We start from the raw sequence: 10,353 nt of genomic DNA on the forward strand, positions 1-10,353 counted from the left end.
CAGCACGTTACCTCCCAACCTCCTCCTCCCACCCCAGTAGTTCCTCCACCTGCACCCCCTCCAGCCACTTTCAATCCTCCCCCTCCTATTACATACCAGCCACCTCCCCAGTACCAGCAACCTCCCCAGTACCAGCAACCTCCCCACTTCCAGCAACCTGCCCCGTACCAAACTCCTTCCCCATACAACTTTCCATCAACATCATCTGCTCCTACAGTCCCTGCCCAACCCTCCACTCCACCGCCCACCACCTCTTCTGCCTCCCACATGTCCACCCATTCTGTAGGTTTTTCCACACCTTCACCTCTAACTGTTCCTTCCCCACCACGATCCCAGTCCTCTCTCCACACACCCAGTGTCGAAGTGTCCCGCAGCCCCTCCAGCAGTATTTCCACCCCACACTACACAGATTTCTAATGTGTGTTTTTTAATAAAAATGCCCATTGGGTTTAAAACCTTTATTAAAAAAGTTTTTTGCACTTTAAAAACATTTTACAAAAAAAAAAATATTTTACATAAAAGTTAAATTATCGTTTCACAATGGTTGTCTGTCATTTCTTTCTGCGGCGAACTATGTTTAAAAAAAAGGTTAAATACAGGGTATTTCAAAGGTAAAAAGGTATTCAAAACCAGGTATAAACTGTGGGTAAATTTTAGCTTTTTGCCACAGTTGTGTTCCTGGTTGTGTTTGAAGCAAAGTATTTCACCTAAAAAGTTGTGTTTATTGTTGGTGATTTCCTAACAATGTACACAACTTTTGTTAAAAGGTGAAATACTTTGCATAAAACACAACCAGGTACACACCTGTGGCCTAAAGGTAAAAATAGTAAAACCATGACAAGATAGCCAACTTTGGTTGGCAAAGGTATATACTGTTGGTACAGAAGGTACACAAGTTTGGTTAAGGGCACAAATCTTTCACACTCTGTCATCCTGCCAGTGTACTCTGCCTTGAGGTGACAAAGTATAGTGCAAAATTGTCCCTCATTACTGAAACCGTCACAGAACTTCTAGTGGTAATGTCATGGTAATCTTGCAAGGTGGTTTCTTCACAGGTGTCCTTAATGGAAATGGGTTCCTTGCAGATAACAAAATTGTGGAGTACCACGCAAGCTTTGATCACCTCGTCCACAGTTTCTGTCTTGAGGTTGATCGCAGTCAATAGGACCCGCCATTTGGCTGTCAGAATACCAAAGGTACATTCAACCATTCTTCTTGCTCTTGTGAGGCGGCAATTAAAAATGCGTTTTGTTCTTGACAATCCTCTGCTACCGTACGGTTTCAAAAGGTGTTCTGACAGCTGGAAGGCTTCATCCCCTACACAGACAAATGGCATAGGTGGGCCAGATGTTTGCGGCAGCGGTCTAGGGGGTGGGAACTGGAAGGTGTTTCCATACAGTTTACGCCCCATGGCAGACAGTTTGAAAACTTGAGAGTCATTGGAGCGACCATAGGCCCCAATATCAACAGCAATAAATTTGTATTCCGCGTCAGCGATGGCCATGAGGACAATTGAAAAATATTTCTTGTAATTGAAATATTCCGATCCCGATCCGGCTGGCTTTACAATGCGGATATGTTTCCCGTCCACAGCGCCCAAGAAGTTTAGAAACTGACATATCTGTTGAAACTTTTCTGAAATTTCAATCCACCTCTCTGTTGTGGGCTCTGGTAAAAATTCCTCAGCTAAGGAGTCCCACAGTGCACGGCATGTGTACTTCACTATTCCAGATATGGTGGAAATCCCGAGTCTGTACTGGAAATGCAGTGACTGGGATTCTCCAGTTGCAAGAAATCTGTGGGGAATTAAAAAACAATCAATTAGTTTAAAATCACAGCATTACATACCAAAAGTCAGCTATAACACTTGGAGCTGCAAACTACCACCAACAAGATTGCAGTGAAAGTGTGCTCTGATGCGAGCACATCCAATAAATGTGGCTTACCTTAAAGTCACCATCAGACGCTCTGCGGGTGAAACAGAGAAGCGGCAATAGGTGTCCGATTTTCTTATGAGGTGTGCAATGCGCTCCACCAAGTAATCAAAATTCTCCATTTTCATCCGAACATATCCAAAAAATTTAAAAATAAAAATAATATTAGGCGCATGCAACTCTGATACCGGCTCCAGTAGCAGCAAAATGTAGACAGTACCACTAAAAAAGTCCCAGGGTAAAAATCAAAAGTAAATAAAATTCATTTGCGCTTACATGAAAAGCCGAGGGTATACTCAGTACATGTGCCTCTTATTCATATAGATTGATAGTAAGGTTTGGATAAATTAAAATAATTAGTGACTACTAAAAATAATTTTTTATTAAAAAATAATGTTTTTAGTCCTAATTTAAAGTATAAAAAATAAATAGTATAAAAAGGCAAAATAAACCTAACAATCCAAGGGATCCTAGGCAGCTGAAAGATATCTGTCTTAATTGGTGACAGGTAGAGTTGAGCGACTTTTGTTTTTTTAGGGTCGCGTTTCGTTTCGTGAAACCCGACTTTTCCAAAAGTCGGGTCGAGCAAGATCGTCCGATTATAGGGAAAAGTCGGGGTCATCCCGAAACACGAAACCCAATGTAAGTCAATGGGGAATAAAAGTCGGCAGTGAGAGGAGGACAGGAAACACACCTACAGTGCCCATTTGAATGCCAAAAGCTTCAATTCTTCTTTCTTAAGCTTGTCAACCTTAATTAACTTCATAATACAAGTTACGCACTGAAAAATGGGGGTTATTTGGCTAAAGTTGTGGGGGGGGGGCTGGCTGCAGGTTTTCATGTGCCCTGGGCGAAAGAGCGCCCCTTTAACACATAATACCACAACTCATCATGCTCCGATACGGCAGAGAAATAGCGGTATAGTCCAATGAAAAATACTACACTTTTTACATCTCATGACGAGGCCCATCTATTTCTCCATACAGAATCATTGGTCCCATATAATGTTTGAAACAGTATATGATGAGCTCCACATAATGCTACAGTATATGTTGGTCCCCATGGATGAAGCTCCACTGTCTTATGGGCCCAAATAATGCTCCAAACATAATGGGCCCCATTTCTAATGCTCTAGTGTATAATGGGCCCTGTAAATGCTGCTCCAGTGTCTGATGTCCACCTTTGGAATGTTCCAGTGTATGGTGGGCCCCATCTATCATTCTCCAGAGTATAGTGCTCCCCAAAAATTGCTGTCCCAACATTGAAAACAATCAAATAAGTCTCCTCGCTAGGGAATCCCTGTACTTGTCTGGACAGGTGCTGTAGCTTGCTTAACAGCTCGCCAGCCGTTCTCACGCCCAGTATGGATTACACGTGATTGCACAAAGGTTAGAAAGGGTACCGTATCCCTGGATAACATGTATGGATAGCGTACACATTCAAAATATATGTCTATACAGCATGAGGCAGGCTCAGACGGTGTTAGGCCCAGTATGGATTGCACGTGATTGCACAAAGGTTAGAAAGGGTACCGTATCCCTGGATAACATGTATGGATAGCGTACACATTCAAAATATATGTCTATACAGCATGAGGCAGGCTCAGACGGTGTTAGGCCCAGTATGGATTGCACGTGATTGCACAAAGGTTAGAAGGGGTACCGTATCCCTGGATAACATGTATGGATAGCGTACACATTCAAAATATATGTCTATACAGCATGAGGCAGGCTCAGACGGTGTTAGGCCCAGTATGGATTGCACGTGATTGCACAAAGGTTAGAAAGGGTACCGTATCCCCGGATAACATGTATGGATAGCGTACACATTCAAAATATATGTCTCAGGAGGCATGTTCAGACGGTGTTAGGCCCAGTATGGATTGCACGTGATTGCACAAAGGTTAGAAAGGGTACCGTATCCCTGGATAACATGTATGGATAGCGTACACATTCAAAATATATGTCTATACAGCATGAGGCAGGCTCAGACGGTGTTAGGCCCAGTATGGATTGCACGTGATTGCACAAAGGTTAGAAAGGGTACCGTATCCCCGGATAACATGTATGGATAGCGTACACATTCAAAATATATGTCTCAGGAGGCATGTTCAGACGGTGTTAGGCCCAGTATGGATTGCACGTGATTGCACAAAGGTTAGAAAGGGTACCGTATCCCTGGATAACATGTATGGATAGCGTACACATTCAAAATATATGTCTATACAGCATGAGGCAGGCTCAGACGGTGTTAGGCCCAGTATGGATTGCACGTGATTGCACAAAGGTTAGAAAGGGTACCGTATCCCCGGATAACATGTATGGATAGCGTACACATTCAAAATATATGTCTCAGGAGGCAGGCTCAGACGGTGTTAGGCCCAGTATGGATTGCACGTGATTGCACAAAGGTTAGAAAGGGTACCGTATCCCTGGATAACATGTATGGATAGCGTACACATTCAAAATATATGTCTATACAGCATGAGGCAGGCTCAGACGGTGTTAGGCCCAGTATGGATTGCACGTGATTGCACAAAGGTTAGAAAGGGTACCGTATCCCTGGATAACATGTATGGATAGCGTACACATTCAAAATATATGTCTATACAGCATGAGGCAGGCTCAGACGGTGTTAGGCCCAGTATGGATTGCACGTGATTGCACAAAGGTTAGAAAGGGTACCATATCCCCGGATAACATGTATGGATAGCGTACACATTCAAAATATATGTCCCCGTGGGGGGGGAGGCAGCACAGTTAGGGAGTTTTAGAAAGTGGCATATGTTGATGTTGGACATTCAGCTGATGCAAAAGGCGAAATAGGTGAAGTACCAGGAAGAGGTGGACCAAAGCAAGCCATTTTTCTGTCACCCTATGTGTCATCAGGGGAAGGTGGGACAAAATCCTTGGAAACCCATGCGTGGTTCATTTTAATGAAGGTTAGATCATCCACATTTTGGGTTGACAGACGGGTCCTTTTTTCTGTCAGGATTGATCCAGCTGCACTGAAGACTCTTTCTGATAGCACACTTGCAGCTGGGCAAGCGAGCTCCTGTAAGGCATATTGGGCCAATTCAGGCCAGGTGTCCAGTTTAGCGGCCCAATAGTCAAAGGGGAATGACCTGTGTGGGAGAACATCGATATGGGAGGAAAAGTAGTTTGTAACCATAGTTGACAACTGCTGTCTCCTGTCACTTTCCATCGATGCAGTATTACCAGTTGTGTGAGCGGTATTTGAAAAATCAGTCCACAACATTGTCATGAAACCCCTGTCTCCAACGCCACTTCTGCTGTGTGCACCACGAACACCTCTGCCAAGCTGCCCCCGGCCCGTACGGCTCGTGTGAGAACCATCACCGCTGCTGTGTGCTGGGAATGCCTCAAGCAACCGATTTACCAGAGTTGCTTGTTTATTAGCCAATATTAGGTCAAGGTTCTCCTGTGGCATGATGTTTTGTAATTTGCCTTTATAGCGTGGATCCAGGATGCTGGCCAACCAGTAGTCGTCATCGTTCATCATTTTGGCAATGCGGGGGTCCCTTTTTAGGATCCGCAAGGCATAATCTGACATGTGGGCCAATGTTCCCGGTGTCAATGATGCACTGCGAGTGCTGGGTGGAGGAGCACTTTCTGGCAAATCCACATCCCTCCAGTCACGCACAAACCCTGTACCAGACCTTGCCACGCCAACATTTTCACTTGCCCCACGAGATGCATCCTCCTCCCCTAAGTAATCATCCCCATCATCATCCTCCTCCTCTTCTTCCTCCACCTCGTCCAGGAGAGGTCCCTGAGCAGACAATGGCTGAATGTCATCAAGGATTCCCTCCTCCTCTTCCTCCTCATCAACATTGGCTGCAGACGCCTGCTCCTTAAGGTGCGTCAAAGTTTGCATGAGCAGACGCATAAGTGGGATGCTCATGCTTAGGATGGCGTCGTCTGCGCTTACCAGCCGTGTGCATTCCTCAAAACACTGAAGGACTTTACAAAGGTCTTTCAGCTTCGACCACTGCACACCTGTCAACTCCATGTCTGCTCTCAAAGTGCCTGGCCGTGTATCCTCCCACAAATGCATTATGGCCTGCCTCTGCTCGCACAGCCGCTCCACCATGTGCAGGGTGGAGTTCCACCTTGTTGCAATGTCGATAATGAGGCGGTGGTTGGGAAGGTGGAGCAATCGCTGCAGCTTCTGCATACGAACGGAGTGTACAGGCGACCGGCGGATGTGCGCGCACAGTCTTCGCACCTTCTGGAGCAGGGCTGTTAACTCCGGATAATTTTTGAGGAAACACTGCACCACCAGGTTCAAGGTGTGAGCCAAGCAAGGTATGTGGCTGAGTTTTGAAAGGGCTATGGCTGCCACAAAATTACGGCCGTTATCACTAACTACCTTGCCTGCCTCAAGATGTACACTGCCCAGCCATGACTCAGTTTGTCGCTTCTAGTACTCGGCCAGCACCTCGGCGGTGTGTCTGTCGCCCAAACACATCATCTGCAACACAGCCTGCTGAAGCTTTCCACTAGCTGCTCGATAGGGGGACACATCGTGTGCAACAGTGGCAGCTGCAGATGGAGTGCTCGTACGACTGCGCTTTGTGGACGAGCTTTCGCTTCTGGAGGAGGAGGAGGAGGAGGAGGGTCGAACGCCTACAGCCAACTGTTTCCTATACCGTGGGCTAGGCAGCACTGTCCCACCACCGCTGTCCCCTGTGGACCCTGCATCCACCACATTAACCCAGTGCTCAGTGATGGACACGTAACGGCCCTGGCCATGCCGACTGGACCATGCATCAGTTGTGAGGTGCACCTTTCCGCTCACTGACTGTGTGCATGGACAATGCGGTCTTTCACATGATGGTGGAGGGCTGGGATGGCTTTGCGAGAGAAGAAGTGGCGACTGGGTAGGTCATAGCGTGGTACTGCATAGGCCATGAGTTTGCGGAAAGCTGTGCTTTCCACCAACCGAAAGGGCATCATCTCAAACGAGATTAGTTTGGCAATGTGGGCGTTCAAACCCAGTGTACGCGGATGAGAGACTGAGTACTTTCTTGACCTACTCATAGTGTCTGGGAGGGTGAGCTGGACTTGAGAGCTGCATATGGTGGAAGTAGCGGTGGACAGGGCGGACTGAGAGAGGGTTGATGATGGTGATGGAGTTGGTGTTCTTTCTGATGGCCTAGAATCAGTCTTTTGTTGATATAACAGTGGGATTCCCTGACTGCTGTGGTCTTGCAACGACACCTCAACATTTGCTGCTGTGCTAACCGGTGGGCTTACAGTGGGGGAAACAATGTAGCGTTGCTGACTACCTTCGTTGTGATCAGTTGCACATGTGGCACTTGAGGTTTGGTGTTGTGTCCACGCTTGCAAGTGCATGCTGGTTAAATGTCTAAGCATGCAACTGGTATTCAAATTTTTCAGATTTTTCCCTCGGCTAAAGGTCTTTGCGCACTTCTTACAGATAACCTTGGCCTGATCATGAGGATTTTGGTCAAAAAAGTGCCACACTGCACTCTTCCTACTTTGGCAGACATTTTGCGGCCTAGCACGCTGTGATCTTTTGACCCTCTGGACAAGCTGTCCAGCAACTCTTTTGATGTTTGGAACCTGTCTTTGGAGTGCTCCGGGCCTGCCAGATAACAGCTGTTGCGATGTCGATGTCTGCTGTGGATGCTCCTCATCTGAGCTATTGGAAGCAGCACCCTCTTCCCCCAATGGATGCCAATCTGGGTCAACAACTGGGTCATCCATCACCTCCTCTTCTATGTCATGTGCACCTTCCTCTGTGTCACCGTGTATGGTGGTATAGTGTGCGGGAAGGGGCACCTGAGTCTCATCAGGGTCAGAATCTGGCTCTGTACACTGCGAGGACAATGTAGTGCTCTGAGTGAATGTACCAGCAGAATCATCCATCAGCGGCTGTGCATCAGTGCACTCCATGTCAGATTCATCTTGGCCTGGGTAATTCACCATTTCACTTGATAATCCAGGCATGGTATGTGAAAACAGCTCCATGGAGTAATCAGTAGTATGGCCTGCGTCATCCTTCAATGTTGGTTGGGATGAAGGACACAAGGAAAGGTGTGGTTCATGAACATGAGCCTCCAATGACGACTCAGTGCTTTTACTTTTTACAACTGAAGAAGAGGAGGCGATAGAGCTGGAGGCTGAGTCAGCAATGTAAGACAAAGCTTTTTCCTGATGCTCTGGCTTTAAAAGCGGTTTGCCAACTCCTAGAAAACTAAGCGTTCGAGGCCTTATGTAGCCAGACGATGACGCAGGGTCAGCACCTCCTGCATTCGGTCCTATTTTGCTCTTGCCACTACCATCAGATCCACCACCAACACCATCATTACCAGCTGCCAACCCCCGCCCAATTCCACGGCCTCTTCCACCAGCCTTCCTCATTTTTGGTAGAAATGTAGACAAAATCCAACAAACTATATAGTAATGTAAAACAAGGTACAAGGTGTCTATAGGACAGGGGAGATTTTGAATTTCTGCAGACACTTGTGGACACTGGACACTTTTGGATTGTGTGAGGCCCACTGATATCTGAGCGCTATGTGACAGGCTCGATGGCACAGCTGTGACAAAAGTGACTAGAGGATAAGGGAGATTTTGAATTTCTGCACACACTTGTGGACAGTGGACACTTTTGGATTGTGTGAGGCCCACTGATATCTGAGCGCTATGTGACAGGCTCGATGGCACAGCTGTGACAAAAGTGACTAGAGGATAAGGGAGATTGGATTGCTTTTAAAAAAGCAGTTTGCGGAGCAGTGGGTAAACAGCAATGCAGGAATGTCAGGAAGCCTTAGAAGGCAGCCCAACAACCAACACCACTGATACACTACTATATAGCCTCCCCTTGCACTGCACACACAGTGACTGGTGTGTTGTGCAGGCCAAATCGCTAGCAGCAGAAGCAGTTTTTTTGTCTTCTTCCCTGCCTAACGCTCTCCCTACAGAATCAGCAGCAACCTCTCCCTATACTAAAATCGGCAGAAGTAAGATGGCGGTCGGCGTGCACGCCCTTTTATACCCCCTGTGACGCCCACCAAAGCAAGCCAATCACTTGCATGCCCTTCTGAAAGATGGTGGTGACCCGTGCCTATGTCATCACGTTGCCTACAGTGTCCGTGGACCCTGATTGGCTGAAAAAGAGCGCAAAACAAACTTTTGAAACGCGACTTTGGCGCGTAAGTCGCCGACCTCGTGGCCGACCTCATCCTAGGGTCGGGTTTCGTTTCATGAAACCCGACTTTGCCAAAAGTCGGCGACTTTTGAATTTTTTCGACCCGTTTCGCTCAACTCTAGTGACAGGGCTGGTGGTTTTAGGAGCTAAATGTTCACATCAAAATAGACATTAATAAATACAAGCATAGAGCCATACCTGAGATCATGAATAGTAGCGGTTGAAAAGAGTGAGAAATGTAGGTAACTTGGTCCTTTTTACAATGATGATGATAGCGCTGAAAAGTCCCAGTCCGCAGACAGATGTCTGAGTCTCCGATCACTTGTAGTTACTGCTGATGCCGTAAATCCTGAGATCAAAGCTGTCTTCCAGCGAAAAGTGCACGTAAACGTGCTGTCAGGAGCAAAGTCTGAAGAGCAACGATGGATAATCTGACACAGTGGGTTCTGTCACGGCCGATGACAGATAGCCCACCCGCCGCGTAATCGTCCTTGCAGGACGGTAATTTAGGCAGCTTGTCTGGATAGTAAACCAACAGGGTATGCCTGGATAGTGCAGGACCCTGCGTGACGTCACGGTCACGTGTAAGAACACGTGAATGGTTAGCAGGCACTGGTTGGACCTGACAAATTTCTAACAAGATTGCAACAAGATTGCAGTGAAAGTGTGCTCTGATGCGAGCACATCCAATAAATGTGGCTTACCTTAAAGTCACCATCAGACGCTCTGCGGGTGAAACAGAGAAGCGGCAATAGGTGTCCGATTTTCTTATGAGGTGTGGAATGCGCTCCACCAAGTAATCAAAATTCTCCATTTTCATCCGAACATATCCAAAAAATTTATCCGGGTTTCGTCTAAAACCTGATGTGTGAAAGTAGCCTAAATGTGGCTTTATATAAAGACATTGCGATGTACAGGCACTTTTTACTTTGGGCATTGAAAATAGCAGAACGTTTGCCCTAATTATGTAAAGTCTCTCCTCTTTAGGGATCAGTCACCCATCCAAGATTAGTGTATGAGTGCTCTACATAGCTTTCACGGATAGCGCTCATGCCTGTGATGGGCTAAGGGGCCGTTCACATGTCCATGATGCCTTGCGGGCCAGGGAGATATGTCTGACTTTGATGCAAGTGTCAGCTCAAAATTGTCAATGCAAGTCCATGAAAAACTCGGAATACATTCTGATATCTGTAGTTCTTTTTTGCGGACTGACAAAATA

General features: G+C 46.6%; 1 long non-coding RNA gene across 1 annotated transcript in view; it reads right to left on the reverse strand.

The window, feature by feature from the left end:
• LOC141085346 (uncharacterized) overlaps positions 1–9,695 on the reverse strand; it is a 108,455-nt gene extending 98,760 nt beyond the window's left edge. Inside the window, exon 1 of the long non-coding RNA XR_012231283.1 lies at positions 9,333–9,695. This is a non-coding gene — a long non-coding RNA (uncharacterized lncRNA). The remainder of the gene's footprint in view (positions 1–9,332) is intronic.
• Between the last annotated feature and the right edge of the window lie 658 nt (positions 9,696–10,353).

The sequence above is a fragment of the Dendrobates tinctorius genome, unplaced genomic scaffold, assembly GCF_039654945.1.
Source record: "Dendrobates tinctorius isolate UK_male_01 unplaced genomic scaffold, ASM3965494v1 ptg000028l, whole genome shotgun sequence".
Lineage (NCBI taxonomy): Eukaryota > Metazoa > Chordata > Amphibia > Anura > Dendrobatidae > Dendrobates > Dendrobates tinctorius.